An 18,161-nucleotide genomic window follows, 5' to 3' on the forward strand; every position below is an offset into this window, starting at 1 on the left:
AAAGCAGTTGAGGGCGCGCAAAATTAGCTTTCGATTATGTTGATTTGGGCGACCCTGGGAGAAGGACGCCCATCTGCTGATTTGTTTCGAAAGATGGGCGCCCTTCTCTTTCTAAAATAAGCCTGAAAGTGTCGATCTACAACATGATAAAAACGGTTCTTTAAGTGGCTTGGGAAGCCGAAGGAGTTGACAGTGAAACCCTCTAAGAAAAACTGTAATTGGGAGGGTTCATAAAACACATAAATATGCTGATCCAGAAAAATTCAACATTTACTGGTTATCAATAGAAATCAAACAAAATAAAACATGGAAAAGAAAATAAGATGATACCTTTTTTATTGGACATAACTTAATACATTTCTTGATTAGCTTTCGAAGGTTGCCCTTCTTCCTCAGATCGGAAATAAGCAAATGTGCTAGCTGACAGTGTATATAAGTGAAAACATTCAAGCATTACTATGACAGTCTGACAGGGTGGGAGGAGGGGGGTGGGTAGGAAGTATGCATGGGGACATCAAAGCATATCATTGATATTCTAACAGGGTGGGTGTGGATAGGTGAGGGGAGGGTGATCAACAGGGACATACAGCTTTATGGTTTATAATGGGCTAGGAACCCCAGATCCTTGTTAAGTCCTTTCTGTTGGGTGTTAAAATATTCAATCATTCTGACTTCAAAGGTCTTACGTTCTTGTATGGTTTTAAAGTTACCTTTGAGGATTCTCACTGTGAAGTCACTGGTACAGTGTCCTGGTCCTGTAAAATGTTGACCAACATTATAAACCATAAAGCTGTATGTCTCTGTTGATCATCCTCCCCTCACCTATCCACACTCACCCTGTTAGAATATCAATGATATGCTTTGATGTCCCCATGCATACTTCCTACCCACCCCCCTCCTCCCACCCTGTCAGACTGTCATAGTAATGCTTGAATGTTTTCACTTATATACACTGTCAGCTAGCACATTTGCTTATTTCCGATCTGAGGAAGAAGGGCAACCTTCGAAAGCTAATCAAGAAATGTATTAAGTTATGTCCAATAAAAAAGGTATCATCTTATTTTCTTTTCCATGTTTTATTTTGTTTGATTTCTATTGATAACCTTAAGAGTGGACTAACACGACTACCACACTCCTCTACTTAACATTTACTGGGAAATCTGAAGTGGAACCTAGCTCCCAAGGATACTAGAGGAGACTTTTATTTATTTATTTGGATTTATTAACTGCCTTTATGAAGAGATTCACCCAAGGCGATGATATGCTAAGAACTTCTTCCTACACATTTGAATCTACTTATATCAGGAAAAATAGACAGTTCTCCTCCTAAAAAAAAAATGTAGGTTCCAAAAGATTGAAAAAAAGGTGCAACATAGCCTCTATATCTTGCAAGAAAACAAAAGTTATCAAGAATGTTGACCTGGAAACCACTTCTTCAGCAGAGCTTTCCAAATCTGAGTTACATTTAAACTATCAGAGGAAACATCCACAACTGAATTAGCATCTGGAGAGCTTGAACATTGTCTAGGAACTGGAAAATAGTAAATCTTATATAAAGGCGGAAAACCAGAATCAGAACAATTAAATGTTTCCTTTAAAAAATCTGTAAAACAGATCTTTTGGAGATATTTTCAAAAGTTTAGGAAAATTTAAGACATGCAAATGTAACTTTTCTCACATAATTATCAAAGTTTTGTAGCCTGTGATGAACCAACAGCTTATCCTGAACCATACTGGATTGTAAGGCTTGGGGCTACCGAACCTAAGAAGTCAAAGCCAATATCTTCCCAGAATGTGACTTCAAAACATCTTCACATTTGCCAATTCTATGTGAATATTAATTAAAGGAGGAAGGTGTCCCAGCGCATATCCTGTATAGAGTTTCTAAAGCAGTCCATATGGCCTCCAATGTCACCTTCGCCAGTTTTTCTAAGGGAGACATCAAAGGCAAAAGAGGGAAATTCCCTCCAGACAAACTCCCTTGCAGCTCCCCAAGATAGATCTCGGAGTCAAACACTCCTCTGCTGACTCAAGCCGCAAGGAATCCGGCAGCTGCGGCATGCTCTCAGGTCCTCCACTCGATGCTCCTTCCATCGGTAGGGGAAACTCCAGAACCACTAAACCTTATGGTGGTTGGGGAGAAACCGGTCCCTCTGGACTGAGTGAGACCTCACTCCCAAGGCCCAAGCTCTCCCTCATGCTTGGGCCAACCGGAATGCCCTGAGAAGTCGACAAGAAGCCTTTGATTTCTGCTCACCTCAAAACGGGGTTCAATGGCTGTCAAGCAACTACAGCAATCTTCCCCTTCCTTTACGACTTCGTTGAGGTAAGAATAGCAAAGTAACTTGCCAGGAAATAATAACACAGTAAGAGAAGAAACACTGGCGTCTCACTGCAAAGTCCATTAAGGCCATTTTTAGCGCAGCTGGAAACCAGTTTATTTTCCATTTTCTGAACCAATGGCATAGCCAGACCTCGATGTGTGTGTGTGTGTGTGTGTGTGTGGGGGGGGGGGGGTCCAGAACCCAAAGTGTGTGTGTGGGGGGGGGGCATTTTGGCCCTCTTCCTCACTGCTCCCCTGCTGTCAATGCCTCCGCTTCACATACCTTGGTTGGCGGAGGTCTTCAACCTCCATCGGCTGAAGCATCTGTCCATGCGAGACACTTCGCACATGCTCAGTTTCACTAAAATGAGCATGCATGTGATATGAGGGGAACAGCAGGGCAGGTAATGTGGCGGAGAGCTGGAGACCAGCGCTGGACAAACACTTCAGCTAGCAGGGGTTGGGGACCCCCACCAGCCAAACCAATTTGGAAGGATCCAGCCCGTGGCCCCCTATAGCTACGCCACTGTTCTGAACTAATGGCCATGCACTAATGTTGCCATTAGCACGTCTAGTAATAAAAATTAGCATTTGAGCATTTACCAACACTTATTTTGTAAGTGATAATATCTCATGCGCTAATCCTGTGCTAATCAGATAGCACGTGGTACTGCAGATAGTTTGATTAGCGCAGAAACGCCAATTCTCCACCCCTAGACTTGCCCCCTCTGGAAAACAAAATAGATTTTAGCACGTGGTTTGCGCATGCATATTGCAAAATTACCAGGGACGCCTCAGTACATTCTGCGGTAAATTCTTTTAAGCTGCATTAAGCATATCCTAATTCTTACCGCAGTTTAGTAAAAGACCCCTTAGTGAATGTCTCTTAAAACATGTTCCATTAAATGACATCCACCCTGACTCTTTGCTCACCAGATATCAGTTAGAGAGTACTCTTAGTCTCATTGAGGCAGGGTAATTTTCCTATGGCTAATTAAAGCACATAACCACTACTTTTCATTGTACTGGCTTTGATGTTGCCCTCAAAAAGAATTATCACCCTTCTAATGGTGCCTCTAAAATTATCCTTCTGTTCTCCTAATTCACTTAATTTCCCCTACCTTTCCTGTGTCTGCCTAACACACTTCCTCATGTTAGGAAAGTTGAATTCCTGACCTTTATGTGACCCTTATCTTCCTTTGCACTTGATTAAATCATGGCCACCTACTCAGACATTAGAAACACTTTACCCATCTGTAAGTAAGTAGAGAAATAACCAACCTCACAAGAGGCGTACCATGGAGAATAAACAGTATTGTAAATCAGGAAAGCATAGGATATACATATAGGGGATCCTTAGTTGTGAGGAAGTGGCAATAAATTCTGAGGTAGGTCGGCCTTTGCTGTACATCTGTGCAAAAGGGATATGCACTTTTAATATAACTTAAAATGTTAGTGTATGCCAAATTGATTTAAATTTAAGAGGCATCAATAAATACATTTTTAAATGTTTTTTTAACTCATACATTTTTAAATGTTTTTTTAACACACATTAAAAATGTATTAACAAAAAAGTTTCAAAATGAAGTAAAAAATGTACAAAAATCAGGAAAAATACTTAAAGGAGTGGCACATCCAGAAGTGGCTGGTTCAAATCCCACTGCTGCTCCCTGTGATCTTGGGCAAGTCACTTAACCCTTCATTGCCTCAGGTACAAAATTAGATTGTGAGGGAAATACCCAGTACCTGAATGTAACTCACATTGAGCTACTACTGAAAAAGGTGTGCGCAAATATTTAAAAAAATAAATATAAATAAAAAAAAGATATGGTCAAAATATATCTAGTCCTTCAAAGATATTAGGTCAACACTGAGCCCACAGTGATCAGCGTTTTTTTTTTTTTTTTAACAAGAGCTGCCGCAAGCTTTTCTATACCCTGAATATTCAGCACTGGGCCAAATCCAGATATGAATGAAGAATATCTGGGTACTAAGCAGCTGCCAGGGGTTATCAGTGATACCCAGATAACTGCCCAGTAATAACAGCCTGCTTTCTGTCCAAGATTAACCAGGTACCTATCCAAACTCTTTTGTTGAATGTCAGTGGTGCCTAGACAACTTCTGGCTCCATCCAGTCTCATAAGTACATAAGTATATAAGTATTGCCATACTAGGACAGACCGAAGGTCCATCAAGCCCAGCATCATGTTTCTAACAGTAGCCAATCCAGGTCACAAGTACCTGGCAAGATCCCAAAAAAGTACAATACATTTTATGCTGCTTATCCCAGAAATAAGCAGTGGATTTTCCCCAAGTCCATTTTAATAATGGTCTATGTACTTTTCCTTTAGGAAGCCATCTAAACCTTTTTTAAACCCCACTAAGCTAACCGCCTTTACCACATTCTCTGGCAATGAATTCCAGAGTTTAATTACACGTTGAGTGAAGAAACATTTTCTCCAATTTGTTTTAAATTTACAACTTTGTAACTTCATCACGTGCTCCCTAGTCCTAGTATTTTTGGCAAGAGTAAACAAGTGATTCATGTCTACCCGTTCCACTCTGGATTATCCTGGCATTTGCCTGGATTGTACTGAGTTGGTTTGCTGGGATTTTCAACAGCACTATCCGGGTAAGTGATGCTAAAAATCCAGATAAGACCTAATGAGTATGTGTTATCCAAGCAGAAATTGCTCCTATCTGGATAATTCTGCCGAATATCAACAGCTATACTGGTTTCTATAGTATTCAGTTTATACAAAGCACATGTGTTACCACTGACAATGTGTACCATATATTTGTCAACATCAAAGTTCACTTGCTTTTTGTCCCGTCTACAAATTAACCTGTGATAATTTTAGATCCACTTCATCTTAAGATTTGACACTAATTATCGTTATCTACTAATGAAAGCAAATTGATTCTGCGTATGTGTTTTGCTGTCATTTCTGAATGTTCTAAATATTAACATATTTAAAGGAAACATAGAAGCATATAAAAATGAAGGCAAATAAAGACCATACGGCCTATCCAGTCTACCCATCCATATTATCCACTACCCCTTCCTCTCCCTTAGAGATCTTATGTACTTGTCCCATGCATTGCTGAAATCAGATACTGTCTCCACCGGAAAGCTCTTCCACAAAATTCACCACCCTTTTCATGAAGAAGTATTTCCTCAGGCTACTTCTGAGTCTACCCCCTTTCACCTTCATCCTATGTCTCCTCATTCCAGAGCTTTCTTTCAATTGAAAGAGATTCGCCTCCTGTGCATTTATGCCACATAGGTATTTAAACATCTTTATTTAGAACTGACCCATCTGGTAAATTCATTCCACTTATAATATGGGGATAATTGCATAAAAAGACACTAACATCTGCACATCGATTAAGTGTGTAAATGTTTAGAATAATGATATAAGTGCATAAGTATGCACATAAAGGGGTGAATTCTATAAATTGTGCATAAACAAATTGGCACCAAAAAGCCCTGCTTAAAAGCTATTCTATAAGCCGTGTCTCAAGTTAGGTGTGGTTTCTAAAATAGTGGTTAAGTGCAGGGGTTGCATGTCCATTTGCCCCAACAAAAACGTGGTACAAGTGCCCAGGCCTAACTTTTTGCATGGAACCCTCTTATTGTATAAATGCACATGTAACTGGAATCCACACCCATGCTCTGCCCCTAACCCTCCCATTTCTGTGCTCCCTTTTCCGGGACACGTGTAAAACTTAGGTGCGGATCATGCACCTAAATTTATGATTTCAACTAGCACCAATAACTGCTTGTTAAAAAGCCAATTATTGGCACTAACCCCCTGGATTCTATATATCGTGCCTAATGTTCTGCGTTGAAATCCAAGCATATTCTATAACAATGTGTAACTTAATTGGCTTAACAAGCTAATCAGCATTGATAACAGCACTTAACAAGCAATAATGAGCACTAATTGGCAATAATTAGAATTTACGCACACAACTCGCTAAGTGTATTCTGTAACACAGAGCTCCTAAATTCTTATGTGTGCAGGTAAAAAGGGGCATAGTTATGGGCAGGGATATGGGCATACCAAAATTTATGCGCACTGTTATAGAATATGGCCCACAGCACCTAAATCTACTTGCTGGTATTTACGCCACGTAAATGGATGGTGTAAATGGATGGATGTAGTTCTAGGAGCTGGGATATCACCTAAGTGTCTTCTATATACCGTGACTAAATGTAGGCGCCACTTATAGAATATGCATAGGCGGAAATGTGTTCCATGCAAGTTTTTCAGGTGGCATATATAGAATTTGGCTCTAATTGGCTCTTTATTCAGTTAAATTGTGCATGAAAATTTGGTCATGCGCCCAAATTTGCTTTCACAATTTTTGGTGACTTTTATCCTGTAAATGCACATATATCTTACAAAGCATGTATTTTACAGGTAATTGTACGTGTGACAACTATTATATAAACTAGGTGGTAACAAGGCTTATGTTACACTTGTAAATGGTTAGTTTACTAACATATACGTGCTTATGTGCACAGATACATATATGCCACTATCCACCTAAGCGCTACTCTGTAAATATGAGGCTATCTTGCATAGCCTAGATTTGCAAGAGGGGCATACACATGGGTAGGACATAAACACTGTTTCCTGTTATATGCTTAACTTACTGAATACTGTAAATTATGTGGGTATCTGCCACATATAGGTATTTGCACTTAAGCCAGCTCTATGGCACAATTAAGAATGTTTTGGGTGATACAGTTAATCAAGTGCAGGATTTGAGTTTAACCACTCTACTGGAGACCTTAATTCAGGAATCCACTAATTGGGGAACTGCGGTGGCTTCCTTTGCTGAGGTCTCTGGCAGAGATGGAGTTTCAACCTCCTTTTTAAAGCAAAAATCTATTTTGTTTCATCGTGGCAAGTTTCCCCAGACTTGTCTCTTAAAACTCAAGAGCTCAGATGTGAACTTTTTAAGTACAGACCCAAAGCTTCGTCCTCGGGGATGTTGTTTCCTCTTAAGTTTCCTAGAAAATGTTAGCTTACATTTCAGGGGAAAGAATGTTTTCTTTAATTCTATACAATTGAAGAATTCTATTCAAGCTTGTGAAGACAAAGTTGTTGGACAGAGGATGGATCAAATTTAGTTCACCCAGGTAGTGAAGGATTGTGAAAAGGCTTAGATATATAACTGACTAGATTAGAGTATGATTACTCATAAATTTTCTTCTGTTTGTTCTTCATTAATTTCTCCCAGCTTTCCATATTGCCTTTTAGAGAGCTCATCTTGTATCCTTATTTCTTTAACGTGTTTGGCTAATAAATTATATAATTTATAATAAATTATATAAAGTTTTTTAAATGCATATTCATTGTGTAATTTTGTGAAAACTCAAAAAAAAAAAAAAAAAAGGAAGAAAACTGCCCTTTAGAGATATGCTTTCATTTTCGAGCAAATGGTAAAACATGACAAATTAGGAGATTTTCAGTTTGTTTTGTTGGTGCTGAAATACATGAATGGGACAGTGATTTAAAATGTATCACCCCTTATTTCATTTGTTTTCAGCAAAGGCACTGCTGCAGGCACAGAGATATTTGAGCTACTCAGGAGTGGGGGGGGGGGGGGGGGGGAAGAATAGAAGGGGTATGCTAGAAGTATGATGCCCTTCAGCCTATAATGTTAAAAACTTTTGACAAGCAGCCAAACGAGAATATCCCTGCTTTCTTTCCAAAATCATATCGGTGAGGTCAGCAGCTGGGGAAAAAGAAAAACCACAGGATCGGTAAAAGCAGGGCTTTTTTTGTGGGGGTACTTGGGGGTACTGAGTACCGGCACCTTTTCCATTGTCTGCTAAAATTGACCCAAGGACCCCAAGTTTTAATGAAAGAGCTCAGGCTCTACACACCAATTCTGCCTTGTCATAGATTCTGTGACTGGTTGCTGGGGGCCTGGCTATTGTGGAGTGGGTCCCTCAGTGATCACCCCACCCCTGAAGGGTGGCCTAGCATTTGAGTACCGGCACCTTTTTTGCTAGAAAAAAATGCACTGGGTAAAAGTGCCACACTTAATGCTCCCTAATGGAACACTAGTAGAAAATGCTGCAGGGGTAGGCTGTAGGCGTAGGGAGTGCTACCAGTGGGCTGTATTTCACACCCAGTGATGGATGATAACTATACCTAGACCTGTATATACCTAAGCAAGAAATAAGAAAAACATTGGAGGATTGGCAGCTAGGCATTAAACAGACCACCGTGTTTCCTGGCTTTCTTATAACAGATGACATGATGAAGATTGTTAAGGCAGAGAAGAAGTTGAGGTTTTTATGGTATCCAATGTTATGCACACTTGCTGCACCTGGCTGTAAGAGACTCTGGTAGCCCACTTCTGAAGGTACTCATTGAAAAGAGTTAGGTATTTCTACCACAGTGTGAAAGGTGAATATAAGATGTAGGAGAAGTAGGAAGCAGCAATGGCCCATCTACACCAACTCATTCAGGATGTTGGCTTCTCAGTGATATGAAAGGAATCTCTTTTTAAATAAGATTTCCCTTAAATGTGCAGGGATAACTACAAATAACTTTCTAATATTTATTTTTCTTTTAGCAGAACTTTATAATTTGTGTCCAGAATTTGTTAGCTAATTTTCCAGGCCTTTCCAGTTAATCTTTGGGAAAGGAAATCATAACTTCCATACAGACCTTCAATCATCAGGATTTTAAAAGGATATTTTCACAGTTGTAAAGTTAATAATTATTTATTGGTTATGATTTTACTTATGTTTGAAAACTTTGTTTTTCTCTAAATCACACATAAATATAGGTTATTTCTTGTACTCTTGGATACCCCACTGAGACACTAGCAACATAATCTGACCATTATGGCAGATGAAGCTACTTCTGGAACTACAGACATGACAACTAAGTCAGTGGTTAGCAGATCATATATATCAGAGCTGATAGATCAAATTAAATTACTGAGAACCAATATCACCACAACTGTGAATTGTATCAAAGCCGTAATAAAGTAACTGGACACACATTATGCAAAATAAGATTAACGTAGGGGAACTAATTCATTTGATTGCATATTTCCAGGCAAAGTTTAAGGCTCTGGAAGTTGACAATAAAGCCATTAAAGATAAACAGGAAGACCTTGAGAACAGGCAAGGATGAAACAATCTTTGCTTTCTAGGATTCTCAGAACAGGAAAATAAAGATGCATTTTGACAGCTGAAGGAGATCCTCCATCACTTTGTTCCAGGCTACCTTGAAAAAAATGAGTCGTCTGGATAGAGCACACTAGGGGTGCAAAACAACGCATTTCAAACCTAACCAAACTCATGCTATAGTGGTATGCTTTCAACTTTTTGAAGCAGGCACTGTTAATGGCCACCTGAAATAAGGCCGCTCTTAACTATGGAAGTGCAGAAATCAAGATCCTTGCTGATCTGGTCCCATTCACTCTACAAATACAAAAGGGTCAATATTTAAAGTGAGTTAACCTGTTAAGAGAGGCATTTATCTGATTGACTCCAGCTAACAGGCCCTGAGGGTATATTCAGCAGCACTAAAGCCAAAATCGACTATCCTGTGGGCAGCCCGAGGATAGAGCTGGGGCTGAGTCTGCCCTTAACCAGATAAGTTGACTGGGCAAATAGGACCACAGAGACTGTCTTGTGCGTTTTATGTACAGTGTACATCTAGCAGCACTATAGAAATGATAAGTAGCAGTAGTAGTAGTAGTAGTAGTAATATCTCCTACCATTGTCTATAACTCAATTGATGATTGAGTATAGTCTGAGACCATGATGGGACCTATACTACAAGAGCACAGATCATGAAGTAGATATACAGAAATGAACTGTTGGTCAATTCTAGAGTTTATATGATAGACTGAAGAATAGTATATGAGGGCATGAGAGTCAGTTTCCTTCTCCTTCCAAACATCCCAGAGTTGTACATCTTTCAAATGTGCTTTTGGGGATTTAGAGTTTGCCCTGCTTCTGACTTGCTATCAAGTTTATTTTCGAAAGTGATTGCCGGCCATTTCCCCGACATAAATCGGGAGATGGCCGGCGATTTCTTAAAAGTGGCCTAGTGGTTAGGGTGGTGGACTTTGGTCCTGGGGAACTGAGGAACTGAGTTTGATTCTCACTTCAGGCACAGGCAGCTCCTTGTGACTCTGGGCAAGTCACTTAACCCTCCATTGCCCCATGTAAGCCGCATTGAGCCTGCCATGAGTGGGAAAGCGTGGGGTACAAATGTAACAAAAAAAAAAAAAAAAGCGGTGAAATCAGTATAATCAAAAGCGGCATTTTTGACAGCATCGCCGCTTTCCCGTCACTTCGCCAGCGAAAGTTCAAGGGGGCGTGTCGGTAGCTTAGTGAAGGTGGGACATGGGCGAGGCTACCAGATGGTCGGTTTTTGCCGATAATGGAAAAAAAAGTGGCGTTAAGCAGTATTTCGCCGGGTTTACTTGGTCCTTTTAATTTCACAATCAAGCCTCAAAAAAGTTCCCCAACTCACCAGATGACCACCGGAAGGAATCGGGGATGACCTCCCCATACTCCCCCAATGGTCACCAACCCCCTCCCACACTAAAAATCACAATTATAAACATATTTTGCCAGCCTCTATGCCAGCCTCAAATGTTGTACCCACCTCCGTGACAGCAGAATGTGTTCTATCCTTTGACAGCCTTTCCCTGGTTGTGATGTGGCTCTCAGGTGAGTGTGACACATTTTCTGTTAGGTGCACTGCAGAGTCAGATCAGCAATGCATTGTGGTGGGTGTAGGGTAGTGGGCTCTACTCCCATGGTGCTTTTCCCCTTGCTAACTGGGTCAGAGTGTGCCCTGTTTTGTTTTCGGTAGTCCATGAGGTAGTGGCCATTTTTTAAGCCACTTTTAGATCCCTTTCATGTGTTACCCATGTTATTACCTTGAATGTTGCTGACAGAGGGCATTGTACACCATTCTGCCAGCTCTGACCTACTGCTAATCTCAGTACCAGGGAGACTCTTTGCCAGTGGGGCACAACCTCTGATCTGCAGTTAACTGTGAGTAAACGTGCTTATTCAAATAAAGGACTTTTTCAAAGAGATTAGTCTTCAGGTGTCAACTGGTGTGCCACGGTTATACAGCAGCAACAAGTCCTAGAGGCCTGCGTGTATGGAGGTCCCTGGAGCACTTTTAGTGGGTACCGCAGTGCACTTAAGGCAGGCGGACCCATGCCCATCCCCCCTACCTGTAACACTTGTGCTGGTAATGGAGCCCTCCAAAACCCACTGTACCCACATGTAGTTGCCCCCTTCACCCCTAAGAGCTATTGTAGTGTTGAACATATGTGGGTAGTGGGTTTGGGGGGGGGGTTGGTGGGCTTAGCACCCAAAGCAAGGGGGCTATGCATGTGGGAGCCTTTTCTGAAATCCACCGCACTGACCCCTAGGGGTGCCCAGTTGGTGTCCTGGCATTTCAGGGGGACCAGTGCACTACAAATGCTGACTCGTCCCACAACCAAATGTCTTGGATGTCACCAGGTTGGAGATGGCCGGCAGTTTTTTCCATTATCATTGAAAAACAGAACCAGCGATCTCAACCCCGGCGAACTCTGGCATTTGGCTGGGCTAAACCGTATTATCGAAAAAAAAGATGGGCGGCCATCTTTTTCAATAATACGGTTCCAGCCAGCTGTAGCGCTGCCGGCAAAATAGATCGCCGGCGATCTATTTGGCCGGCGACGTTCGATTATGCCCCTCTATGTGACCTGCTCTTTAAATAAAGGGTGGTGTTGAATTCTCCTCTCAAGTAAATAGCCACTTCAGCAACAGACCTTAAGAGAGGAAAGGAGGAGGAAAAAAATTGTGAAATTTCAGAGTTCAAACTTTAATTAGCTAAAGTAATCAGACAACCTTGAAAGGTTCCTACTAGAATTGCCTATCTTCCCTCTTTATGTAATATGTCTGTGATTAGCAGGGGGCAATTTTTCATAATGCTTATGGTGACTCTCCTCTTATTAAATGTAAAAGAGGCACAATTACACATACTCCCCTGCAGTAGGTGGGTCTCCTTTAGAAAACCAATGAATAGATATCCTGATTTCATGAATTCGCTTACGGAGGCCTGGAGAAATATCTAAGATTCAATCAAAATTCTGATACTGACATTTTTATTCTATGGGAAGCCACCAAAACTGTTCTATGGACATATCACTTCTCCCTCCAGTCCTCTATATCACTTCATGGTGTACTGCATTCAGTTCTGGTCACCGCTTCTCAACAAAGATATTGTAGAATTAGAAAAGGTTCAAAGAAGATCAACCAAAATGATAAATGGGATGGAACTCCTCTTAAACGAGGAATGGCAAAAGAGATTAGGGCTCTTCAGCTTGGAAAAATGATGGCGGAAGCGACATATAATTGAGCTCTACAAAATCCTGAGTGGTGTAGAATGAGTAGAAGTAAATCAATTTTTTACTCTTTCAAAAACAACAAAGACTAGAGGACACTCAATGAAGTTACATGGAAATACTTTAAAAAACAGGAAGAAATAATTTTTCATCCAATGAATAGTTAAGCTCTGGAACTTGTTCCCAGAGGATGCAGTAACAGTGGTTAGCATATATGAGTTTAAAAAAGGTTTGGACAAGTTTCTGGAGGAAAAGCCTAAAGGCTGTTATTGAGATGGACATGGAGAAGTCACTGCTTCCCCCAGGATTGGTAACATGGAATGTTGCTACTGTTTGGGTTTCTGCCAGGTACTTGTGACCTGGATTGGCCACTGTTGGAAGCAGGATACTAGGCTAGATGGACCATTGGTCTGACCTAGTATGGCTATTTACGTTCTTATGTGTGCAATGCTAGAGCATAAGCCATGGGCTGACCTTATATTGCAACTTGTTTAATAGTAAACTGCTATGAGTACAGCAATTGATTCTACTTTTCTGTTTCTGTGCTGTAAAACAGTTGAAGTGAGGGTGATTAAGAGGCGCAGATTGAACATCACCATTATCAAGTCGTAAAAGATCCTAATAGTTTCCCATGAATGCTTTTACTTATGAATAAATGGCAGTATAACATGAGCTACTTTCAAATTATTAACTGGTAGAAGAGTTGCTACTGAGGCCACAAATCCTTTTTCATGCAGAGAAATGATGCATTCAGTTTGTCAGGATATAAGCCAAAAGGATGTCTCAGCAGGAGTGCTCTGCATGAAGGAACTCCCCATGCCCTGAGACTGCCAGTATAGAAGCCACACACCATTAGTTAAAGCTGCAGTCATTCTGAAGGAAGGAATGGTGGATTTAGATACATTTATTTGCAAGTTACAGCACATGACTGGTTTGTCAGTCAAGTTCACACTGTTGCATGCTAAGGCAATGTTGTACAGTTGTTTCAGAGATGTTTTTCTAAGTGAGTGCATGGTAGACCTAAAGGCAGGGTCAGACCATAAGTTTGCAAATATATTTGGGGGGGGGGGGGGTGATCCTAATAGAGATAACTTAAATGGCATTACATGGATTACCCTCAAATATTGTAACCAGATTTGGGAACCCAAATTTGCAACTTAGGGGCCCTTTTACTATGCCGCATAAGCGCCTACACGCACCCAATGCATGCCACTTCTGAATTACCACCCAGCTACCACTTGGCCCTTGTGGTAATTTCATTTTTGGCACGCATCAGCTACGTGGGCCCAAAAAATATTTTTTTATTTTATGGCACGCGTCAGCTATTTATTTATTTGTTACATTTGTATCCCACATTTTCCCACCTATTTGTATGCTCAATGTGGCTTGCATAGTTCCGGAGAGGCATTTGCAGACTCCAGTGAGAACAAATGCAAAGTGATGTTGTGATAAGATAAAGTTCATGTGGCACAGCCACATTAGAGAATCGTCTAACGGAAGAGTAGGGTTTTGTCCATTACGTACTTTAGTTATGTTGTGTTGCAGGGATCAGGCATTTAAGTTGGATCGATGGGGTATGCCTTTTTGAACAGGTTAGTTTTTAGTGATTTCCAGAAGTTTAGGTGCTCGTATGTTGTTTTTAAGGCTTTTGGTAATGCGTTCCACAGTTGTGTGCTTAAGTAGCTATGAGCGCCGTGGCATTTTGCACGCGTAGGTCATTACCGCCCAGTTGCCGCGTGAGACTTTACCACTAGGTCAATGACTGGTGGTTAGGTCTCAGACCCAAAATGGACGCGTGGCAATTTTCATTGTGCCGCACGTCCATTTTCGGCAAAAATTTTAAAAAGGCCTTTTTATAGGTGCGCTGAAAAATGATTCTGCGTGCACCCAAAACCCACATCTACACTACCGCAGGCCATTTTTCAGCGCACCTTAGTAAAAGGATCCCTTAATTGGCTAACAAGCTGTTAACCATCAATAACTGGATGATAACAACCCACTACTGACATTATTTAAGAACAATTAGAATTTGCATTCAAATCTGACTGGGTACCTAAATCCTGCAGCGAGTAACCTAAAAGGGGGCATGACCAATGGAAGGGAATGGACAAGTCAGAGACATTCTGAAAAGTTGGGCTCAGTGCTATAGAATAGTGGATCCAGGGGTGTAGCCAGACTTCGGCGGGAGGGGGGGTCCAGAGCCTGAGGTGAGGGGGCACATTTTAGCCCCCCACCCAGTGCCGCCGACTACCCCTGCCATTGCCGATCTCCCCCGCCACCACCACCAACTTTGACGACCCCCCTCCCGCCGATGACCCTCTTGACCCCCCCTCCCACCGCCAGCCCTCCCCCGCTACCACTGTCGTTGCCTACCTTTGCTGGCAGGGGACCCCAATCCCCGTCAGCCGAGGTCCTCTTCTTCCCGCGCAAGGCTTCATTCTGTTTCTGTTTCTGTACGTGCAGGACGTCAAAAACAGAACAAAGCCTTTGCGGGAAGAAAAGGACCTCGGCTGGTGGGGATTGGGGTCCCCCGCCAGCAAAGGTAGCCCACGGTGACGGTGGGGGAGGGTTGGCGGTGGGAGGGGTGGTTGAGAGGGTCATCGGCAGGGGGGTCCAGGGCCAAATCTACGGGGGCCCAGGCCTCCCTGGCCCCACGTAGCTATGCCACTGAATGGATCTCGGCACCCAACTTGGGCGTAAGTCTGGTGCCCAGAGTTGTGCATGGGAATCAGTACTATGCACTGTTGTATAAAGGGAATGAAACCTTTATAGAATAGCGCTTAGTGCTGATCTTTTCTGGTGCCAATTTTCGAGCGCCATTTATAGAATTGTCCCCTTAGTGTCATTGAAAATCCTTACAGACTGCCTAGACACTATCCAGATAGTATCCTAATACAAAAACATCTCTCCTACAAAACAAGTAAGACAATTAAACTAATTCTTTACCGACAAGTTAAAAAATATTTATTAAAAAAAAAGTTAGAAAAAACTTTCAGTCTCAATAGAGCTTGCTTGTGTTCCACAATATCCTCTTCATAACAGTATTACTGCCTCGCAAACTTTGACATCTTCTTAGCAAAATTCAAGCCTTATAACTTTAAAACAGAACTTGCTTGTATCAGACAGAATTTTACATCTTTCACAGATCTATCACAGCTGATGTGCTATATATTCTCCTAACAGCGGCGTTTCAAAGTGGACAAACTTTCTCATTCTGCAGCTTATTTCACTAAAGGTTCAAACTATATCTTGAAAGATCACAGAGGAATATTTTCAAAGCACTGAGGGGTCCTTTTACAAAGGCGTGCTGAAAAAATGGCCTGCGGTAGTGTAGATACGGGATTTGGGCGCGCGCAGAATAATTTTTCAGTGCACCTTCAAAAAATGCCCTTTTAAATTTTTGCCAAAAATGGATGTACGGCAAAATGAAAATTGCCACATGTCCATTTTGGGTCTGAGACCTTGACCTAGCGGTAAAGTAACCAGGCGGTAATGACTTACATGCACCAAATATCGCCTGACACTGGCCGTGTTTCGCCCAAAAGGTGCTGCCTCAGGGTCTATCTTGTGGATTAAACTGGCACACAAGTATGTAAAACGTCAGCCAACTGTTGGTAGTGTCCACGTTGAAAAAAACCAGCACAGATGTTATCGCAGAATTAAAATCCTTGTAGCTGATAGAGTGACGTGTATGAACTCCTCTCACTATCACTGGTTGACATTTTACATACTTGTGTGCCATTTTAATTGACAAGATAGCCCTACGCCCAGTGTTGGGCGATACGAGAAGATTGCTATTTGCATGAATAAAAGTCCATTTACACCTTATTGATCTGCTTTTATCTTTTCCATCTTGGAGCTTTTACATCGATTGCCTTTTTGTTTTTTTGGGCTACATGCGCCAAATGCCACTAAGCACGTGTACAATAGCATCAGGCCGAAAATAAAAATTATTTTACAGACGCGCATATTGGTCGCGTGCCAAAAATGAAATTACCGCAAGAGCCACATTTTGTCGCTCATTGGGCGCGCATAGATGCTTACGCGACTTAGGAAAAGGGCCCCTTAGACTTACAAAGTTATGTGGAGGGGCATAATCGAATGGGGCGGCTAAGTTTTCCTGAGGACGTCCTCGCAGGACATCCCCACGAAGGGGCGGGGAAACCCGTATTATAGAAACAAGATGAGCGGCCATCTTTCATTTCGATAATACGGTCGGGGACGTCCAAATCTCAACATTTAGGTAGACCTTAGAGATGGTCGCCCCTAGAGATGGTCGTCCCCAATTTTCGGCGATAATGGAAGCTGAGGACGCTATATCAGAAACGATCAAATCCAAGCCATTTGGTCATGGGAGGAGCCAGCATTCATAGTGCACTGGTCCCCTTCACATGCCAGGACACCAACCGGGCACCCTAGGGGGGCACCGCAGTGGACTTCAGAAAAAGCTCCCAGGTGCATAGCTCCCTTACCTTGTGTGCTGAGCCCCTAACCCCCCCCCGCAAAACCCACTCCCCACAACTGTACACCACTACCATAGCTCTTAGGGATGAAGGGGGGCACCTAGATGTGGGTACAGTGGGTTTGTGGTGGGTTTTGCAGGGCTCACATTTACCACCACAAGTATAACAGGTAGGGGGGATGGGCCTGGGTCCACCTGCCTGAAGTGCACTGCAGTACCCACTGAAACTGATCCAGGGACCTGCATACTGCTGTTATGGAGCTGGGTATGATATTTGAGGCTGGCATAGAGACTGGAAAAATATTTAAAAAACCTTTTGGGGGTGGGAGGGGGTTAGTGACCACTGGGAGAGTAAGGGGAGGTCATCCCCAATTCCCTCCGGTGGTCATCTGGTCATTTAGGGCACATTTTTGTGGCTTGGTCGTAAAAGCAAAAGGACCAAGTAAAGTCGGCCAAGTGTTTGTCAGGGACGCCCTTCTTTTTCCATTATCGGCCGAGGACGCCCATGTGTTAAGCATGCCCAGTCCCACCTTCGGTACACTACCGACATGCCCCCATGAATTTTGGTCGTCCCCGCGACGGAACGCAGTTGAGGATGCCCAAAATTGGCTTTCGATTATTCCGATTGGGCGACCGTGGGAGAAGGACGCCCATCTCCCGATTTGTGTCGAAAGATGGGCGCCCTTCTCTTTTGAAAATAAGCCTAATAGTAACCTGTGGATCTTTGTAAGTCTAAGTGCTTTGAAAATGTGCCCCTTAGTGAAATGAGCTGCAGAATGAGAAAGTTTGTATACTTTGAAACGCCACTGTTAGAAGAATATATAGCACTTCAGATGAGTTGTTGTGAAGGGAATGGTTATGTTTTATGGTTTAATATTCTAACTGGTGCACAGCGTTAACAAGATAGTGGATATCACATTTGAAAAACAAATACATAAATAATATGCAAATTTTGTGAAGAGGCTCAACTATAAT

At 42.1% G+C, this 18,161-nt stretch overlaps 1 protein-coding gene across 1 annotated transcript in view; it reads right to left on the bottom strand.

Moving 5' to 3' along the window:
* Positions 1-18,161, bottom strand: part of ANGPT1 (angiopoietin 1) — a 480,502-nt gene that overhangs the window by 174,904 nt on the left and 287,437 nt on the right. The gene's annotated exons all lie outside the window — the stretch shown is intronic.

Source organism: Microcaecilia unicolor, chromosome 1 (assembly GCF_901765095.1).
Source record: "Microcaecilia unicolor chromosome 1, aMicUni1.1, whole genome shotgun sequence".
In the NCBI taxonomy this organism is placed as follows: Eukaryota; Metazoa; Chordata; class Amphibia; order Gymnophiona; family Siphonopidae; genus Microcaecilia; species Microcaecilia unicolor.